The sequence below is a fragment of the Corvus kubaryi genome, unplaced genomic scaffold (genome assembly GCF_017639235.1).
Source record: "Corvus kubaryi isolate FWS band 111438036 unplaced genomic scaffold, C.kubaryi_AGA036_p1.0 37391, whole genome shotgun sequence".
Lineage (NCBI taxonomy): Eukaryota > Metazoa > Chordata > Aves > Passeriformes > Corvidae > Corvus > Corvus kubaryi.
The window spans coordinates 1,273,387-1,295,339 of NW_024581130.1; the positions used below are offsets into that span (position 1 = coordinate 1,273,387).

The 21,953-nt window shown below is 39.3% G+C and overlaps 1 protein-coding gene across 4 annotated transcripts in view; it reads left to right on the forward strand.

Moving 5' to 3' along the window:
- Positions 1-21,953, forward strand: part of NRIP1 (nuclear receptor interacting protein 1) — a 95,170-nt gene that overhangs the window by 22,146 nt on the left and 51,071 nt on the right. For all 4 annotated transcript variants that reach the window (XM_042037887.1, XM_042037885.1, XM_042037888.1 and 1 more), the window contains exon 2: positions 5,895-5,979. The gene's annotated coding sequence lies outside the window, so the exon portion shown is untranslated. The remainder of the gene's footprint in view (positions 1-5,894; positions 5,980-21,953) is intronic.

The window sequence follows — 21,953 nt, forward strand, 5'->3', positions numbered from 1 at the left end:
TCCCTTCTAGACTAAAGGTTACTTTTCCAGACGTGGTTTTCTTGGGGTTTTTTTTTGTGTCCCCGAAGCCCTCTAAAGGTGAATTTTAAAATTTTTTCTCCCCCTCACTTCCACCTTCCGTTTTTCCCTACGGAACACGTTGTTTGGGGCTCTTCTTTTTAAGTGCCAGTGGGTGATTAAGTTGGAAGGTAGTGAAACCTAAGGGAACGTAGTATGGGCAAAACGAGGGGCAGCGTTGTAGCGAGCAGCCAGCCTTGTGTCTGTGCTGCGCCTTTCTTCATCTGTCTTGTGTATCCTGGTGATTTACTGGGCTTTTAATTTAAAGAAGGATTCAGCTAAAATGCTTGACACGTGTTGAAGGTGTTGGAAAAAACAGTGGGATTTCTGGCTTTGGGATTATGTTGTTGTTAAGGCTGAAGTGGAAGTTTTCCTCTTTTGTCTCGTCTTTCTGGAATCTGTAGACTATATTATTCCTTGTTTTATTTTGAGGGGACCTGCTGCAGTGTCAGACAGCTCACAGGCTGATTAGAATTTAACTGAGTCATGGCACTATAAATGTTCAGAGATACCGTAAAGCTTTATTTAACAAAGAGTGCGAATCCAATCTGTGAAGACCTATGGGGAGGAAGCAGTCACTTGTGGAAGGGGGGTGGTGTATTCCTGAGCAAGTAGGAAACGTTTTCTTTAATACTCAAACGTTATTTACTGTTTCTAGGGCTGACTGAACACATGAGAGAGTGACACATAAGGATGCCAGATGACAAAAGCTCTCTGAGCTGAGGGTATTTTGTGCTTGGGATCAGATTTAATGGCATCTGAATAATTCTTACTATATGGGCATCAGTAGCTAACATCTTGGAAGGCAAAAGTTCTGATAGAGAACGGTGTTCAGGCAGGTTTGGGGTTTTTGCTGTCTGAGGCAGCTGTCTTCCCAAACTTGTGGTTGAGAAGTTTTACTTGTTGTTCTGTCAGTGGTCTCCTGCGATAGAGTTGACATGGACTCCAAAGCAAGCAGTGAGTTAGTTGTGAGTGAAGTGCATATGTAAGGGTGTTTGTGTTCTGTGAGTGGGATGGAAGAGGTAAGGAGTAGTGACTGCATGTTTTGGGCAGGGGTGAAATCTGACCTGCTGCTAGATTGGCCTGTGCTTCTGGGTCATCTAATGAGCAAGAGCTATCAATGGCTTTCAGGTTTTTCTAGGCCATGCATGCAGAGAGTACAGCATGCAGTCAAATGCCAAACCATGCTGGATTGAGGTTTTGGGGTTTTTTCCCCCGTTAGCCTTGAGGTAGAAAATTGCAGATGAAAACATGCTCTTCTTCTCTGCTCCCCATACTTGTTTCATTTTATAAAGTGAAAGATGTGCTAACCAGAATTTATTACAGTCATAAAAACGATGTTGATAAAGAAGTAAAAGTAAATAATGTTTTTATATTGTAAACTTAAAAGGGTGATCTAATCACTGGCTGCATCACCTGTGGTGTTTCATAGTTGTGTTCGGGGTAAATTTGTTCTGTAAAAGGTATCAAGGAAAAATTTTTTAAGTGACTCAGTAAAGATTATAGAACTCAAACGTGAATTAACTTTATGGTGATCGTATTTGCCTGTAGTTTTGCTTATTGCGGGATTTGCTTAAAAGAATTGACAAAGTCTTGCTTGCTTAAAGCTTATTTTGTCTCTTCAGAGCTAACTTTATTTTTCAGGCTTTGAACATTGGCAAAAAGTTTATATAATGTCAGCTTTATTATCACTGTTAGTGGGAACACTGTTAATTCTACCATTGACAGTGTGGGACATGACTGTAATAAAAGATAAACTCTGTTTTGCATTGTGCCAAGCACATGTATAAACTTGCCCAAGGCAAAGCCAGGGAGTCGCATTTCCCCCAGTCAGCTGTCCTGCTCTAGGGCTGTGCTTGACACCTCCTTGCAGGGCTATCAGAGAAGACATGAAGACCATAATATTTTTATGAATTATCATTTTAGAATAGATCTTCAGAGCTTGCCTGTACCTCAAACCCCAAAAGTCTTGTGGTTGTGTTTCTTTTTCCTTTATGTGAATGTACAGGGAGTGGAGGGGATCCAGAAGGGAGCCTGGGGAGAGCGTGGGGTTCCCAGCTGGGTGCCTGGTTTGGGAGCACAAGCCCCTCTTCCAGAGGGGGTTTGGTGGCTGCCGTCCCACGCATGGGGCCTGCAGGCAGGGCAGGGCTCATCTCCCACGTGCTGAGCGATGAGCAGGAGGCAGGGTGAATAGGATAGCTATCCTATGGATTAAAAAGGATAAATACCCTTTTGGGTATTTAAGAAGTGCAAATTTTGCATTGCAGCTCAGGAGGGCAGGCAATGACAGGCAAGCGGAAAGGTACATAGGTAGGGAATGAAGCCTGAACAGGAGGAGGTGGTGTGAAAAGAATATGCATAAATGTACAATAAAGATAAAAACCATAAATTGGACAGTCTCTCTAAACAGTCTTGAACTAAAGACAAAAAGGCTAATGGTAACAGCATTTGTGGTTTGCTCTTTCTTCCTGCCAACAGGCCAAAACGATAAGAACAGTAACTCTGAGCTGTGCTGGCCTTCCTGCGGCAAAGAGGGGGAGAGCTAGGGGGAAATTATTTAACAGGATTGTGGCATTGCTTTTGGATATTTTGCTGTTAGGGTTTCACTAGTTACTTTAGAAAACACTGCATTAGAAAGCAGCATACAAGGGTTGGCAGGCAGTGCTTTGGGTGAACATCTGGGATCACATGAAAACTTTCCTGTTTCCCAGTGGGAAGATATTCCTTGGGAAAACTGAGCAGAGGTATTCTTTTGGTAAAGATGAATGCCTGCTCTTTAGGGTTTCTGGCTTATTTATTTCAAATACTTGGAAATGCTAGCGGACCTATTTAGCACTTGAAAGAATTAATTTGGTAATTTATTTGGTTGTCTGTTGCAGGTCACTTGGCTTGATGATTGAAGAAGGAGAATAGGAACTAAAACTCATGTAAATAAATATTCATGTGTACAAAGGGGAAGAAGCAGTTGCTAGACATCTTAGCTTGGGTCAACCCCCTCCTGGCATAGTCTTCTCATACTTAAATTGTTATTGGAGCTCATTGCTCTTGTTTAATTGCCTGTCTTGAGTGAAATTTTGTTTTCATACCACTTATTTCTAAATACCATTGCTTTCAGCAGAGGAAAACCAATTTTGCTTATAGACAAAATCAGATTAAAAGCAGAAGCTACAGATCTTCTGTTTTAGTCACTGGTTTCTAAGAGGCTGAGTTTAATGTAGGAAGGAAGTTCGGTGTTGTGAAAGACTTCTGGGGGGATGATCTTCCTCCTCTCAAAAAAGAAGTTGAGGGAGTCCTCGTGAAGAGATCAGGCACTAGATGTAAAATGTGTTCCAGTCTTGGATGAAATTATTATTTGAAAACAAATAAGGGAGTATTCAATTTGTTCCAAAAAGTAGGCAATGAAGTTGACTTCAGTGTGTTGAAATGTGTCCAAGCAGTAAGTCCTGCTCACAGATGAACAGTATTTCTGATCTCATTGGTCCTAGACTTGGTATTGCTGTTCTGATTTTTTTTCCATAGCAAACTTTAAGATTCATAGCTGCCTGCTTTCTGCTTCTTCTCTGTGCCCATCCCACTGTAAAAAGAGAGGGAAAGTGAACTGAAAAGGCCTTTTCAGTGATGGCAAAAGCAGGGCTTGCCTCAGGTGTAGAAAGAAATGATGGTTCTTGCTCCAGGAGATGGCCTTGGTGGTGGTGTTTGTGTCATCACCTATCCTTCATCTGGTAGTCCATAATACAAAACAAACCAACATTCCAAAAACTATAAGGTTTGTAAAGCAAGTGGTCCAGATGTGAAGTGTTTGGGAATGAAGTATTATAGAAAAGTTTTTGGTTTTTTTTTTCTCCTCAATTTTTAAAACATATTGAAGGAATATGGATTTTTTTTTCCCCGAAGTAGCAAATTTTGTTGTCTCATAAAAGAGACTCTTATGAAGTCTCATAAACCTTTTGTAGTCACTTGGAACAACACAAAAAAGACTATTTAATGCTGACCTAAAGAAATCCCATCTATATGTTGAACCTTGATGGCAATACTGCATGGAGTGGGTTTTTGTGCGTTGTTTTGTGTTTTTTCCCTACTAGATAGCAATCTGTCTCCTCTTGGAAGTAGGAATAATTAAATTCACCCATTTGTCAGTGGTGACAAACACTTTGTCTACCTCTATAGTATAGAATAATAATACTGAAATTAACTATTTTTCTCAAATTCAGGTGACTTGAAAAGATGAGTATGTTTTTTTAATAGTGCTGCTTTCTTCTGCTCTGTGGAATCTCTTGTCCTGTTTTTCATTGGCCACAAAAGATTGCACATCCAGCTTATTTACCCTTTCAGTAAAATGCAGTTGAGAAGGCTTTGAACTATGTTTATTAGCACCTTTGTCACTGTACCTGTCATGTCTCCATTTATTTTTACTGTGGTGGTCGATTTTTTTCCCCCCCAATTGAATACAAATGTTGAGGATTGCGCCCCTTCTGTGGTGCAACTTACCTTTTCATTTTGTGATGTATATGGAAGAAAGATTTAAAATAGTGTCTGCATATAGTTTTCTGGAGTATTTACTTATTTTTCAGCTTAATTGGCTCTGTTGTTGGGCATCTTTTGTTGGGTCTTGGTGCTGGCAGTAGTCCAGCATGCTGCTGTTATTTCATGTATCTGAAAGCTTTGAATAGGTGTTTTTTTGGATGATGACCCATTGATCAACACCTGTATCTTTTTTCCCAGTTAGCAAGCACATTGCAGTGGTCAGAGTTAGATGTTTTCTCTAATCTGGCTTGAACCCAAGTGGTTTTGTGGAGGAAGAAATGCTCAGATGTGTCCCCAGCAAACACACTTCCCACTCTTCCCTCTCTATCCTACCCACCTGTGGGGTCCTCAGTGTTTAAAAAGCTTTTGTGTGCATTTTTGTGGGAACAGAAGCAAAAGGTGTTGAGATAAGGAGAGGAACTCTCCCATTGCCAAGCAGGAGAGGGGGGGAGTTCAGCTTGGTGGTGGAGAAAGTCTATTTTATTTCATTCTTTAAAGTGTATTTTATTGTGTTTAAATTTAACTAATAAGCTTGCTTCTTGGGTGGTACCTTGATGACCTTTAATAGTGAGGCTTGTCACAGCAACAAGGCTGAAACAGTAGAAATAAGAATGATCTGGGCTAGCCGTTAGTTTGCAACCTTTAGCAACATTTCATTTAAGAATAGTAGACAAGTGCTGAGAGCTTTTAAGTTTGTGATTGTAATGGATAACATTTTCTAACTAAAATAAAATAGTGTTGCATACTATTCGTAAATCTCTCAAAAGCAAATATTACAATTTCTACTGGTTTATTTTTTCTAACTAGTTTTGTGGCGTTTAGCATTACGCTCACCTGTTACGCTACACTCTTGTCTTTTCCTTATGTATATGTAAATTAATAGAGGCTCTTTAAAAACTGATTTTGATGTTCATGGGTGCAAGTTTGAAGTGTTAAGCAGTAACCACTACATAGGAAGGAGGGCTTTCATGTGACAGCTGTTTTTTGAATGAAAGGATGGAAAAGAGGACTCTGGCTTAGAGTTGAATGTGGATTTTGTTCTTGCAGAAATAATGTCCCCTTAGTCAGTACAAGTCTAGACAACATGAGTTGTTTCTACTAGTTTTACTCATGGTTCTGTCTGGAAGATTTTGATTTCTGAAGTTCAGAACGATATTTTTCTTCTGAAATAAAAATGTTACTTGCAGTTCATACTAGCCAAAATAAAGCACTGCTTTCTGTTTCACCACCAGTAAGAAAGTAGATAGAGGCATATTAGGTAGGAAAAAATGATTTGCAGACTTTCATAGGGTGATTTCTGCTGTTTTTTTCAGATCAAGCATGAAATTTTTGAGGAAGAAAATTGATGCGTCCTTGGACTCCTGAAGGAAGACCTTTCCTAATGGAACCACATTCAAGGTAAATAATTTGTTTGGGTTGTTTACCTTGTCTCTTTGGTTTGGGGTTTGTTCTTTGTCTTGCCAAAGCTGTCAGACAACTGTGTGCCATGTATAAGCCTTTTAGGATTATAATATGTTTTGAAGTGATAAATGTTCAAGGTAATCTCTCTCTTTTTCTGTAAGAGTTGGGGTTATTTTTATATGTATGCTGATTAAAGAGAAATAAATATTTTTGTAACGTCTGAACTTTTTGTAATTTTCTGTTAAGTTCTGAAAGTTTAGCCCACGTTTGTGAGGTGTCTAAACAGTGAAGAGCTTGATTTACATGTAATTTCTGAGTGAAAGAGAAGATTAAATAACACTTACTGTGTTACCATCTCTCTTATTTTTTAAATAAAACAGATCCAAATTGAGCTTGTGTGGCAAGGGACCGTCGCCGTAAAATCATTATTAGATACTACATTGCAATGGCTTGTAGACATTTAGCATCACTGTCATTTTGTTCGGATCTGCTCCCTTGGTTCCCATTTCCTAAATCCTATTTTTCTTTGATACCAGGGAATAATTCCCTGAGTGTTGTCCAGTGATTGCTTATGTATATGCACTTTGGTTTGTGAGTCATTTTATTCACTTGAGTAGCCCCACTGTTCTCGGTGGGCCTACATGCGTGCCTAAGAACTTGAGAATGCTGATGAGCATAAAGAATATAATTTGGGCATGTAATGGTTGACAAGCAGTTGTTGTTTTGTTTCTGGTCTCTCTTAGGACTCATTTGCATTGCCTCCAGTGGCAACTTTTGCGAGCATTAGTAGGGAAGGTCTAGAAGCTGGAGGAAGTCATACCAAATCCCAGCCTGCAGAACTTCTCATATCCATTGTAATGACACAGATTGCAGATGGAAGGATATATTTTTATCTTTTTTTTAATAAATCCATGTGTTGCATGACTTTACTTGAATACAGTATTGGTCTGTGTAGTGCAGTTTGAGCATCTCCAACACAATAAAATATGGCCAAGTGGAAATCATTAGAAAATATGAAAATATATGCGCTTCTTAAATTGTAGGGATTTGGATTTAACCAAAAGCAGTGCTTTGGAAATAATCAGAAATTGATATGAGAGATCCATTTTTCCCCACAACGTTTTCTATTTGACTTTTCAAAAAAAAGAGTTGAGTGTTACTGTAGTGCATCTTAGTTGCCTGAGCAATTGTGTATACAGAAAAGTTAATGGTATTACTTGCTGGTCTTAGAATCAGTAAGACAGGCACTTTGGAATTAAAACACAAGTAATTAATTAGCAATGTGAAACTGGAGAATTGTTGTGATCAGCAGCAGATGGTCTCTTATACAGCTTTCATAGAACTTAGTAGACAATGGCTTTTGTGGCAACAAGCTTTTTAAAATCTCTCACATCTTCAAAAACAGTTAAAGTAATCCAAAGCTTTGGTTCAAGATTGTTGCCTCTTTTTAAAGCAGTTCTATTTAGTCAGGGTTGCAGAAGCATGGGCTGTAAACAAGGATGTTGCACCACGTATTCAGCTTGTCAGTAAGGTGGTTAAGCTAAACGTTTGAGAACATGTTTGTCAGTGTATATACATGGCTGGTAATCCCAACGGTTTGCATTCTGTTTTCTGTTTCTTACCAATATTATAAAGCAGTTATGAGCTTTATCATTCTTTTTTTTTTGGAGTGGGGAATAGGTTTGTTTACTAGTTATGAGCACTAATTGTGAAATACCTCTGTTGGTATACCAAGCTTGCATTGCATACATAAATAGCTTTACTGAGGAGTGCAGTAGTGTCTTGATCAGAGGTTTGTTATTGTTGCTGGAATGAGAGTTCTTGTTTAAGTCAGAGTTCTGGACCCTTAGGGTAGACTTTCTCCAGAGGAGTCCTGCTCTAGAAACATAACTGCTGGTCTTGTTGGTGCTGTGTACCCTTCATGAATTAAGAGATAGTGGAGCAGAAGGCAGCCATGCTTTAGTTGAGCTTGCATAAAACGAAAAGTGTGTAGCTAGAATGTATACATTATGTCCTTGTTTAAGTCTATGCAAGTCTGAGACACTTCAAAGGATGCAACTCGCCTGGAGATGCAGATGAGAATTACAGTCTAATAGTAAGTGTAACTATCTTGTCAAAAGAACAAGATGGTGACTCAGTGTGAGGAGGGTTGGCAGAGGCAGCCTTTAATTGAGGAGAAATTGGTCACTGTAAACCAATTATGTCTTATTTTTAATGATGGGTTTCAGAGAACAGCAAATGAGTGCAGTATGATCTTGGCTGATAGCATGTGCTTTTCTTGTTGGATAAAAACACAAAAGCCTGAGGACATGAAGTTGCAAACAGAAGTTTTCACTTCTTTTTTTTTTCCTCACCCTCCTCTCTCCTCCGAAGAAAAAAAGCAGGCTATGCCAGTGGAAGAAACTCCACTTTTTTTGTTGTGAAACTGATTAGCGTTTGGACATATTTTGTCTTTGGGGACTAACGTAGTCCTTCGAAATTTGGAAAAGGGGTTGGTAACTTGCAGGGTAGAGAAGCATCCCTCACTCCTTCTGTAGCTTGGCATTTAATATTTTACAGCAAACTTTTAAGTTTAACATATTTGAACTTGTACTAGATAGGGTTAATAGGCTAGAACAAAAGGTCAAAGCATAAGGCATTAGGCTTAATTAAGGGAGAGCAAGAGTGGTGGGAGTCTGTGACAGTTAAATGGGTTTCCCACAGACTAATGTCTGTTACAGTGCAACCATGCCTCAACTTAAGTGGGTTATTTTGTGCAAAGGGCAGCCGTGATTAGCAGTTTGACATGCCAGACGTTTCTGGCCAATCCCATCTGTTTTAGAGGTTAAAATGCATACCTTTATGAGCTGATAGATTGATTTGTGTGCCCGTCTGGTAAAGATTAGGAGTCCAAGGCTGATGCTGTAAATGCCAGTTATAGAATATAACTTAGCCGCTCTTTGTTTAAATTGTGGTGCAGTGGGGCCAGCAGCTCTAAAAGTGACCGCACGGCAGGGGTGCCATGGTGAGTGTTTGGAACCAGAAACACTCTGGGAGGAACATTTCCTCCTTCCTCAGGTTTGTTTTGAATGAGAGCCTGTAGGCTTTGGGCGTTCTGTAGTGCTTTGCTTGGAAGCGGAATCTGGCTTAGCGCATTCCCACGTAAGGCTCACGCCTCTTCCTTGCTGCAGTCGCTGCTCGTGTGCTTGTCCAGAAGTTACCTGTCTCAGCACGAGCAGTTCTCCAGTTCCAAGCACAGTTGGCTACAGGACAATTTTGGTACTTGAAAGGTTTCAGCATTTGTCTGAACTCATTATGCCGTCTGTATCCTTCCTGCTCTACTGTTGAACTGGGACGATACATGCCTATTCTGTTGTTTTTCCTTTGTAGCTCTTACTTTCAGGATAGTTTTTCTGATTGTGTCATGAGGTTGCCTTAGAAGCCTAAAATAAAATAGGTAGCACAATAAGTCTTGACTGTGTTTCTCGTCATCTTTATGACTTTGTAAAGTCAAAGTTACATTACTATTAATAAAAGACTATTAATAAATCGTTGATGCAATAAAACTGTTTTTGATAATGTTCAAGGTTCATACACAGTTGAAGGTGATGATCCTATTTTAAAATCAAGTAGAGGTCAGACTGTATTGTAAGATAACTGACTGTGGCCCAAATGGTATGTGATAGCTTCAAGTCAAATGACAGTCTTCCTCACTTAATATAGACATGATTTAGAAATAAATTGTTAACTTAAAATGCATTTTGTGTAACATGCTGATTAACTTCTGGTGCATTTTGTGAAAAGCAGGGAGATGTATATGCATTCACCTGAAAGGAATGCTTAAAGCTCTCATTTTTAAGACACTGTTTAAATTTTCCCTATTCTGTCTCTTTTCCATTCAAGCAGTGACACTTGTAGCTAAATATAGCTGAGACATATTAGAGACAAATTAGCATTTGGCACCTTGCATTTAGCATTTCTACATTAACTTTTAGGATTAGTCACCTGTCTAAAGTTTCTTGGTTTTCTCCTTGCAAACGTGATTATCTTTCCCTTCTCCATTTAAAAGAAATGAAAGTGGTTGATAACAATGATGTGCTATTCATACTATAAAGATTCTATGTACCTGAGCTATATTTTTTCCTGTGGCAGCTGTGACCTGTTCCTAAAGAGATTTCCTAATTTGCCAGTAACTTATCTTTACTTTAGGAAGCTTTGTAAGAGCCACCCTAGTTTTTCTTTTTTTCTTCTGTAAGTCTCTTCCTTTTACTTCTGTTTGAAATGCCTAGAAATATTTTCAGTGTCCTTTAGGATGAGCAAGGCAGCATCATTATCTTGCAGTTTATTTAGTAACATGGAGCTGAAATGGGCATATGCAGCATCATGTTCTCTATGGAATAATATCTATTTAAATGATTTGGATCTAATACATATTTACATGAAAAAACGTCTTGCCCTTCTCTGTGGGGAGAGAAGGTGAACAAGCATAAATTTTATAATACTCATTGCTTCTCTTGCACTAAATCATACTTAAATTGCAGAAGGTTGTTGGCTTGAGAGTTGTATAAAAAGTGCTTGGCTAGTAAAGTAGGGTGCGGGGAGATTTATCTAATTTAATACTAAGAAAATGTTGTCAGCTTCAGTCTATTGATATGGGACTGCCTAAATCCAAAAGCTGTACTTCAGATTTTTTTATATATATATTTGTAATAATTTCATGGCCATAATACACAAAATGTAATCCTGAAATGATCCATTAGTGCAGCATGCATGTATGCTCTATTTTGGCTAATTTGATTGCTATTGATCATACCTGAGCCATTATCTAATATCTTGGGAATGGGTGGATTCTGTGTCTACTTTTCTGCTGTTTCAGGGCAGAACATATTTTATGAAGTTTCTTGCAACAGTCATTGTTAAAAGTTTTTTTATAATTGCTGTTTGGGCATTATTATTATTTCCTGTTCTAAGTGTAGCAGGGATGAAATAATGAAGGTTTTCATGCAGCATTCCAAAAGTTGTAAACTTGTCAGTGTAGCATTCCCAAGTATAAAGGTACTATATCAAATATTCACTAGCTGTCAGTGGTATGGATGTATTTTTTAAAAGTATCTTTTGTGTTGTGGCTTTCATTTAGAATATTGTAAGACATTTGCATAAGGTATTCATACAGCTTGATTGGCCGTTAGGCATCAAAAACAATTCTGAAGTGTCCATTGCTTTCAACTTTGAATAGTCTTCAAAAAAAAAAAAAAAAAGAAAGGATGGACTTGCTCTTTGGTGCTTCAGAGGGTTTGCTTTTTAAATGTAATTGATGAAAAACGACTACTTGGTTGGGATCCCTGACCCTTTGCAAACTGGGTTAGAAAGGATGCTGCACCATCCTTGTAAACTGGCCGACTATGGATTTCTCCTTATTTTAGATTTCCATACTCTTTGACCTTGTAGTTGTTGACTTTGGTCTGGAACAATTTCAAAGTCATGTAAATGAATGTAATTAAGGTATTGCTTATCATCTCGGAGAGTTCACAATGATGCTTATTGGCTAGAAAGGTTTGTTTACTTAATATGGAAGGTTAATAGAAGGTTAAATTTTACTGTGTAAAATGGCTTCATAATGTTTTTATTTAGCAGCTGAAGAAAATAGTGTTTGAAAAGGCAAATAATAGTTTTATTTGACCTCCATGTGTTTCCTGTAGCTTGCATTATTGGGAAAATTTATCTTCATTGCATAGTCTTATTACAGTTTTCCTTTCTCCTTGTTTTACAAAGGGAGCCTCTCAGAACTATTTGGAGGCCTTTGTGTACAAAAGGAGCTACATTAAGGAAGGAAGTGCAAAAATGTTTGACAATAATTGCTATAAGTAGTCCATCCACTTCCACTCTGTCCTTTGTTCCCCCTCCCTGTTTTTGCCAGAATGAGATTCATGCTTTGTTCTTTGGTGCTTCTTTTGTCTTTATTCCCACTGTTGCAGAAATAGAGAGAAAAAGCAGCGTGAAACAGCAGGGAAGAACATCAAGATACTGGTTTCTGCCTTCATTTCTCAGGCAATAGAAAGAACAGGGCCTAGGTCTCTATTTTCTTGTCAGTAGCCTTCAACTTTGTTTGGCTATAGTTGTTTTGCTTATCATTTATGGAAAAAATTGCTTGCCTGAGTGGGTTGTGGTTTTGTGTTTTTTTTTTCCCTCCACTCAGAAGTTTTTGTAGTTGGCAAAGAGATGAGTACGTGACAAGTGTCATATCAAACAGAACAAAAAGACACCCAAAAAACTTTTTCCCACACCTTTTTCATCTCATGGTGTTTTTCTAGGAATGCAGCTCCCAGATGGAGAAGCAGGCATCCTGCCTGGGGTGGGGGATCCAAGCAAGGGTGTTCTGCCAGTCCTGTACAGTACTGAGTTTGGTGGGGAAGGACAAAGCTATGTGAAATGTGGACACAACTTTCTGTATAGCTTTCTAGATCCATCTGGGTAACAAGAACTGCTGGCTATGTTTGTTTTGTAGAGTACTTGGTTTTGTATTTTCTCTCATCTAACAAGAGAAGGATGTGGGCTCCTCGCTGTTGAGGTAGCTAACTTTCTTCTGAATTACTTGAATTTTATGTGCAACATAAATTGTGCAACAATGAGAATATACTTCAAACACTCATTAGTTCAATGCACAGTCTTATTTAACTGTTTCTGGATTGTGGCGATACCCTGTCACTCAAACCCAAAAGCACCCTTGCAGAACTCAACAGCATCACTCCTGATCTCGAAGCTGAAGGATTTCCTACTTATGAGATGTTCACCTCCCCAACCCTCCCATTTTTGTAAGAGTTGAAGGTTTCAGGTTTTATTCTCTGCTTCCTAAGTGTGAAGATAAACCAAGCTCTTGTCCTTTCTTGAATTTATAGTAACTACTATAAATTGAAGCGATCTAAAGGTGCTTTCAGAAGGTGGACAGCAAAATCCCTGAGTGAGATGTGAAGAGGGTAAGAAGCTAAAGTTCAAACCATAATATAATGGTCCAAAAGGATTGGGGGAGTTGGGGAGGTGGACCACAGCTAAGTGTGAAATCCTTCAGTTTTGAAATCAGGAGTGATGCTGTTGAGTTCTGTAGTCCGAAATTTCACCTGAATTCCAAGATCATATGTTAAAAGTTCTAGAACTCCCAGAATCATGGATCTCTAGAGGTGTATGGCTGTGGGGAGGAAAGGCAAAACCCAGACAAAAATCACCTTAATCTGTTACTTTAGGGCCTATTTATGGAAAACAGGGAAAAATCTATGCACCTTTGCCATTCGGTTTTGCTTAGCTAACATACTAAAAGCAAAACTGCTCCAATCTGGTAAACAGTGGCCACATAAGAGTGCAATATTTTGTGAAGAAATTTGCCTGTGGAGGTCCAAAGGATTTTTAAAGAATCAGTCCTGGTCCTCTAACTTACCGGTGTTTAAGTCTCTGCTACCTTAAGTTTTATCCTGCTACAAAATAAATGCAAAAGGACCATTTAATAAACTGTGCTGATAGTATTTTGTAACCTCTTTGCACTCCCTCATGTAGGTTTAACTGTTGAGATGAAAAGATAACAAGGTTGTGCAGAATCACATTTACTGTTTACTGAACTCTGGCTCATCTTTAGATTACAATATCAAACATGAAAGTTTGATTGTGTCTCTTGGATATAGCTCTTGAACACAGCTGTCTTGAGTGCTTGGTCACAAAGTTTTTTTTTAAGCTTGTTTGTCATATGCCCAAGGCTATCTCAGCATGCATATGACCCAACTGGTTTTTGATCTGAAATGCGTAAAAGGTCACTTGGTCGAACTTTATCTTCTGGACTTCAAGTTTTACCATTGGTGATACTCTACTGTGAATTTCCTAAGTGAAAAAAAGGGTCTGTTCAGTGTGCCCTTCAGGCTTTCCAGGCAATTTCACTTTTGCCTTACCCTGCTCTGGTTTTGTTTTCAGAGTATTCTAACATGTGATAGAGGAAGTGAGCAGTATTTGGACACTATTTTTGGGGTAATGCTGAGTATTTTGGGTTGCAATGCTGTATAGTTCCTCCAGCTCTGATGTCTTGTCCAGGCAAATGTCAGCTGTATTCTGTCTCTGCAAAACTGAACTTGAGCATTAAAGCAGGTCTTAAAATATCCTCTTTGTGCTGATGATCGCACTACTTCTGTGTCTTCTACCTTATTACTATGTTCTTTGAGAAAAATTGCACATGTTTCACAAGATACCAGGAGCACAAAACCAATCAAATTTCCTCTGTTCTGGCCTTCTGGGCATATCGTAGGCCACTGCTGTTCTGCTTCTTAAGTAGATTTAGAGCCTCTGATATCAGTTACTCTTTTGGATAATGGATTGTATGAATTTAACATATAAGCATGCTTGCCTCTTTTTCCTGTCCTCTGTAAAGGTCACTGTACAGGAGGGAAAGTTGAGTCATGGGCTATAAACACTTGGAGGTCTGCTATCTGATCTAATTTTTGTTAGCTTATTGCTTGGTGCTGTGGCAGGTGGACTTTGTCAGGTTTATCCTTGGCGGTGCTGCTGACCCTGGTGACCTGTTCCATTCCTCTGCAGAAGGTCCCTTCCCTGCAGGGGGATGGCACAAGTCAGGGTGTGTTGTCTCCTCACTTGCTTCTCTTCCTTGCTGAGCGAAGTGAGTTGCTTGGAGATGCAGCTGTCCTATGTGTGGTTTTTTTTAATTCTCTTTTTTTTTTTTTAAATCTAAAAACTTGCCCATGTCTCATGGAGATCATCTTCAGGATTCAGAAAACTCATGCACGATGGCCTGGATTGTAGAAATAGGAGTGGTTGTTTAAATAATCCAGGAAAGTAATTTAAGATAGTGCAATATTTCTGAATATTGCAGATATAATGTAGACAGGAGAGAGACTGTGTGAAAGAGCATATAACAACAGGTATAGCAGAGCTGGTGATACTGGGAACAGCAAATACTTCGAAGACTGAGAGGAAAGTAATGGATGGAAACCATTTTTACAGTTCCAGAATCTCTTCCGTCTGTCTGGGATAAAGCACCTACTGTGGTCAGCTTTTTAGATGGTGTCAGTTTTGAGGTTGTGTTTTGCTGGTTGGTTTTCAATCCCAATTTAGATTCTGTAGTTAAGATATGTATCAAATGACCTCATACATTCTTGTTTGGAAGAATTAGGGCAATCACTTCATGACATAATTGAGCTTTTTAGTGATGAGATTTACTTGTAGAAATTTTAGGGGGAAAATTGTGTTGATAGAAGTTTGGGAAGGGTATAAATTGTGTTTATTTTGCAAGTGTTTGAATCTTTCTGGTAAGTGAGAGCCTTAATCTTTCTGGGTAAAATAGCTCTTGATTGGATGGATCAAATGTGAAATTTTTAAGTATCATTTCTGCAGAAATTGTTTGGAGGCTTCTACGATTTCAAGAGTGCAAATAACGCAATGCTCTTCAGTTGTAATACATAAAAATGAGATGGAGAAATAAACACATGCTTACCTTTCAGTCTGCATAAACAGCCTTGCTAATTAAGATAAGGGCAAATACCCTTACTATTTTCCTTTTTGATTTAATCATTAGACTATATTAAAAATGTGTAAACATAATTCGTAAACTCACTTTCCTGAGTTCTGACTCCCTGTACGAGTGCTGGTGTGTTGCAGCACTGTGTTTCTGTATTTTTTATTTACAAGTGAGTCTCTTTAAGATATGTAGAAATAACTGGTGATTGCTAAAATGAGATCACAGAAGAGAAGAAAAAGGTGTAATATCTGTAATATCTTACTAGCTCTCTTTTGTTACCTCATGTGTGCTCTTTAGTCTTTGCAGATTGCTCCTGTGTAACGTGGGGAACACATTTTTGTCTGGAAATGCAAAAGTGGTTTGTTTGAGGAGTTCAGTGACCATGGTATGGCTGGGAGATTTGTCTCCCACTGGATTTGACCAGCACTGGATATTTTGACACGCTGTGGTCTGTGGGCACAGCTTCCTCTCAGTTTACAAGTGCTGTTTACCACTCCTTGGGACTACAGACGTAAATAAAGGAAGTCTGAACTAATGTCAGATTAAATTTTAGTCCACAGAAATTGCTCATTGATCATCTTATGTAAAGTAGCTGGTTAAATTCCTCCCCCCTACTCCCTCCTTTTTAATCACCATTACATTGTTTTTCCCAGCTGTTAGTAAGTGGAATGGGAAGAACTGGCTTAGTCCAAAGCAACTTACTAATCCTTAAATAGTTCACACTGACATCAGTGGTTGTCTGTGATCTGTTTCCTTTCAAAAGATTTGTGATGTATGCAGACTTTCAGGTACAAGACCCTTCTAAATAAAAGCATATAAATACCCTTGGGTTAAAATTGTCACATTTGTGAGCTAATGTAGCTAAAGCTGTAGAATTGTATCTGGTAAAGAGAACTGCCAGAAGGTTTAGTTATGTATTTATCCTGTAAAGTCTATGGTGGGTTTATTCTCTTAGAGAGATGCTGTCAAGCCTAAGTGTGGGCTGGCTACTTCATGGATGAAGGCAGGTATGCTTATTTATACTCTTTTCTTTGGAAGTTGGGGAACAGCTGGTTTTTTCCTTCTTTTTAAGCCTTGCAGCATTTCATGAGATGGCTTTAAGTCATCATCTGCTGTGACAGAAAGTACATATAATAGCATGCCTGCTGTAGGAAGTTATGGCTCTTGCCCTGTAAGTGCTGTGCCCTGTTCCTCTCTCTACAGGCTCTCCATCCCTGTGTTGTCTTTTTCTGCTTTTTGTGGGAAAGGGTGGGATGCAAACCTGTGGCAGGCTGACTTCCATGTCCTTGCAGCCTCCAGTAGTGGAACAGACTCAACAGGGATATCTGGGCAGAGAGAGGGGGAAAAGTGTCCAGACTTGAGTTTAAAAATTCATCTAGGAAGGACATTCTAAAAATAGATTAGGGCATGTGAACATATAGCTGTGAGAAAGGGAACATAAACTATTTTGGTCCTAAAAGGGGCTTTTTAAAGGGATATCTGTTTGCATCTCTTTCAACATGCCAAATTGCATGTTTATGATGCTTAAAAGTATTTATTCAGTTTCTGGAGGAAACCTGTCCTGGTTCGCTTTCGGTGCTTCCTGCTCTCATAAGCTTTGACACTGAGGGTGAGAAAACATCAGGCTTAAGTGGAACACACCTAAATTTAGGGGAAATAGCCCTACTGCCGGCGCAAAGTGAGCTCTTTTTAGAGGTAAAGGTTGAGTTTGTGACCAGTTAACACTGTTTCTGATATGCTAACTAACATTTATTTTAGTTGTTCCTTTTAATGGCTGTATTGCAGTAAATGTGACTTTTCCAAGGAGGAGTCAGTCTCTTAACTCCATACCATGTTCTGATTCCAGGGGGAGCTTAATGTGAAAATTGGTGGAACTGTAGGGTCTTCTGTGAGTTAGTGGTTTGGTTATTGTTGTTTCCTTTTGCTGGAAGGAGTAGATTATATCTAGGGAACAAGTGATTCCACACACACACACACACACACACACACACCCCCCCCCTGCCCCAAGTCTGACTGTGGTTTTCATTTCCTATGCTAATGATTGTTTTGTAACACAGGAGCCCAGAAATGGTGGCTGGAAATAGCACTCCACTGTGTTTTGGAGCAGAAAACCACAGGCACACACTAAAACAGGGTAAGAATGGGACTGTTAAAATTTGACAGGCTAAAATGTGTGGGGTAATAAGCTGGCCAGAGCATCCAGAAGGGAAATCTGTGGCAAGAGAGGCATCCCAGGGTCCCACAGGCTTATGCCCGCATTACTTCAGTCTAGCACTGACGAACACATGGGTTGTAATTGCATGGAGGCATTATTTAACAACAGAATACTGGAAAAAGGTACTTGCATAGAACTAGCAAGAGGGGTAACATCTTCCTGGCAGTGCATTGCATGAGATTAGCCTGTGGAGCAGACAGGGACAAAATTAAGGCCAGGTGAGACAACAGGTAACCCTCTCACCAGACAGTCATTATTCAGAAACAAATAGAACAAATATCCCCTACTTTGGTTTTTATCTTTGTTTTTTCTTGCTATGCTTGGAGATTAAAAGGCAATAGGTACCTCACCTGTGCTTTAGTCTGAGAAATTAAAGTACCCCTCTTACTTGAGCTCATCATATGGAGGCAGAAGCACTGCTGCCTGTGTGAATGAATGATACAGTCAGGATTGTGTTACCAGTGCCAGTTGTTGAACCCCCACTAATGAATTTTTGTTTTAAACCACTGTCAAATCATGAGAGATTCTGCTTGCACAAAGGCTGGCATTGCACATGTGAGGGAAAGCTTGGGCATACTCAATTAGATATGGAAATACAAGAGAATAGTAAGAGTGACTCCTTACACATAAAGTACACAGATTGATATTACGGCTCGGTTTCAGTCCTGCCACTTCATTGGTACAGGCATGGGCTGTGGTATTGCCCTCGTGGGAGCAGTTTCAAAGAGGTGCAGTTATTTTTCATATGAAAAGCAGAAACGTTTGTGCCATCTTTATTTCCTGAGCCTGCTGCAGGATGAGGAAAGAGTGGTGTTACTGATCAGAGGTTGGGAGAGCTGGAGGATATCTAAGGAAAGCTTTGCAAGAGAGCACAAGTGGAAGTAAAGGAAAGCACGAGACTGGAAGTGATGATTTTTGTATATTTTCTCGCTGCCTCCCTCCTCAGTAGGCTCACCTGAGCCTCCTTTCAGGTAATCAAGAACAGCAGCAAGAGGTGGGTTAAATAAAAGTTAATAAATAAAGAGTAACACAGGTAATTCTCTGAACAAAAAGATAACTGTTTCCTTCTGAGAGACTGTGTCAGTGTTGCCCTCTTTATTTTGTCTTCCTTTTCCAGTTTTAGTTATTTTTAGCACTTCTCCAAAGTAAAGAAAAGACATAAGTATTTAGGTAGAGGATGTTTCTGAATCAGGTTTATGAGAAACTCTACTCCAGTTTTGCTAAAGGAAATTAAAACATAATTAAAACAGAAGCCCTGACTCATATGTTTTACATTCTTTCATTGTAAAATACAAGTCTGCCATGGTTAATAAATGACTATTCTACCCTAGTTTTGGATGAAAAGGCAAATATTGCTACAGTAACTTCTGAATGCATTTGGTAGTTGAAACTAGTTTAAACAAACAAAACCAACTCAGAAAAACAAAAAAGAATTAACAAAGACCACTCGTTTCAATCTTTAATCTGTGCAGCTGATTAGTTGTCTGCATTAGGAATTTCTGTAGGTAACCCCCGTCCAATACATGGTGTTCCAGAGCTTTGCTCTGAACACTGCAGGAGACCTATCACAAAGTACTGATGTCCTTCTGTGAATGAAGGAGTAAAAAAAGCACTATTGGATATTGCCAAATAAAAAAAAAAAAGCCTTTTGAGAAGTCTTAATAGGTTATCAACATTTTGATGACTGAAAATATGTGTATAAACTCATACAATATCTTGATTTGGAAGGGATCCATAAGGCTCGTTGAGTCCGAGTCCCTGCTCCTCGCAGGACTACCTAACACTGAACCATGTGGCTGAGAGTGTCATCCGAGGCTCCTTGAACTCGGGCAGGCTTGGTGCCATGACCACTTCCCTGTGAGCCTGTTCTACTGACTGACTGTCCTCTCCATGAACAACCTTTTCCTAATGTCCAAATGGGCATGGGAAAGATCTGCTCTAGTCCATAATTGCTGGGAGAGTCACCAGACTTTCTCCCAGTAATACAAGCAGACTGTGGTGCTTCCTGTTGGCTTACATGGAGAAATGCTATGCACTTCCTCCTACAAGTACATTTAGGGTTAATTTCGACTGTCATAATATTTGAACGTTTTATGGCCCACCTGGATCTGGTCTGTAAAGTAGAAAAAGCACCCCAGCTTCTTAAGTAAATATGTTTTAGATGTTTCATGTTGAGGTTGTGTTGTTGTTGTTGATTTGATTTCAATTATTTATTTTTAAATGGCACTGGCTAAGTTTTTAGAAGATTATCCTTGACACAGTTTTGTATTTGGCCCCAGACTGTTATTTGGAAAATTTGGACAAAGTGCTAGTTATCTTTACTGGCTAAAGAGCTTGTATGTGGGGGAAAGAAAGCCTTTTTATGTTGTCATTGAACTAAATGAGCTGTCAATGGTCTGTAGTACTGCATGTGCGGTAATTGCTGAATAATTCAATGGACTGATAAGTTACTATAAGTTACTTTTCCAAAATACTGTTCCTGCTTTGAGAAGTTGACATCTGTATTTTTAAACTTTTGAATAAAATAATACAAATATTGTTGGACTTGCTGTAGACTTTAGGTTTTCCAGCTGTATTCAGGTCTACATGAGGTTCTCAGGTTGTATGCTAAATATTAGCTCAGGGTCTGCTGCTTGAGTATTGTACTACAGCACTGTAAAGAAGTTTTATAACAATACAAATGGGCACTTAACCCATATAGGCTTTGCAGAGAACTTCAAAAACTACAGTCAGATTCTAATCACAGACAGTTATCTATAATAAAATTATTATTTCTGGCACTTGGATGTCTAAAAAGCATTAAGATTCAGAAGTTCTTAAATGCAAAAGAAAATACTGATTGCAATTTGGAAGCCTGCTATGAGTTATGGAGTACAGCTATATATTTTAATCTTTTGCTCTTTAAAAATTAATTTGTTCCTTTTATGCCTGTTGTATAAAAGGCTGTATTGTTCAAGATGTGTGGATAAGTAAGATGAGCCCATAGTTGTTTTCTGTTTCAGCTGTAGCTACATTAATTGAAAGGGCTTGTGGAGTTGTTTCTTCTTGTCATGAACTCATCATGTACCTGAAAATTGTCTTCATCTACTGTAAGACGTTTTTGGAAATAATTGGAAGAATATCTGGAAGGAGATACCCTCCACATGGTAGCAGTTGTTCCAGAACCTGACCTTCTCAGCCTTGGCCATGATGATAACTCTGGGATTGAAAATGTGAATATTAATTCTCTCTTTCTTGTTTGAATTAAAGTGCTTTCTCAAAATTACTACTGGTCCTAATCAATCATCTTCCCTTAAAAATAAATAAAAATCATCTGAGGTCTTTGATACCAGATGAACTTCCCCAGTTTTTAAATCCTTTATTCTGGTTTTTAACTTGTCAACAGTGATAGCTTTGACTACTGTACAGCCAGCACTCTCAGGCATGGTGTTCTGAAGAACTCATTGGATTTTCTGGTTAACCAAGAGTCACCTGGTCTTGTGCTCTGATCAATAAAAAGATGACTTGCTTTTCCAGGTAATCTTTCCTTTCCAGCTGGACATGGCACATGCTTTGCCTTCAGAGTTCATAGAGATAAAAAGAAGCAGCAAACAGAGATAAAGCACTAAAGGCAGGTGCTACTATAGTTTACCAGCCTTTGGAGTGTTTTGCCTGTCCTTTTATCTAAGTGTTTTGTAATTTGCTGGTTTTCTGAGGTAGGTACAGCCAGCAGGCCCCCAGCTTTCTGCGTCAGAATGCAGAAATGCACTCAAGAGGTGGCATGTCCTGGGGGCTGTCTGTGACTCTGTGACCTCTGTGCGAGGCCACGGAATCGCCGGTCCTTGGTCAGTGCTCCCCGGCTTCAGTCGGCAGCTGCGCACAGCGAGGGCAGGAGTGGTAAGAACATGCTGGGGCAGTTCTTCAACAGCTGCTTGGCTTCCTTTTGGCTTCTGGGTCCAACTCAAGGTTTTGGCCTCAGTTACTTTTAAGCCTAATGTGACTTGAGCTCCGGCTGAGAGGCTGCCTGCTTTTTTTTTGATCCAACATAGCAATTAATGTCAACTGGGATACTTGACCTAGATCATCCTAGTTTTTAATGTCAAGTAGCTATTGGCAGGAAGTTCTTCGAGAAGTACTTCTGCCTGTGGAATGTGCTCCCAACCTGGTCTGGTGGAGTCGGCTTGCTGGGTGGGCTCAGTGCCAGGCCTATCTTATTTCTTTGCCTATGGAGATGAGGAATGGCTCAGTGCTTCTCCTGTTCTTCTTTGCCCCTGAGGAAGGGCAGGTTAA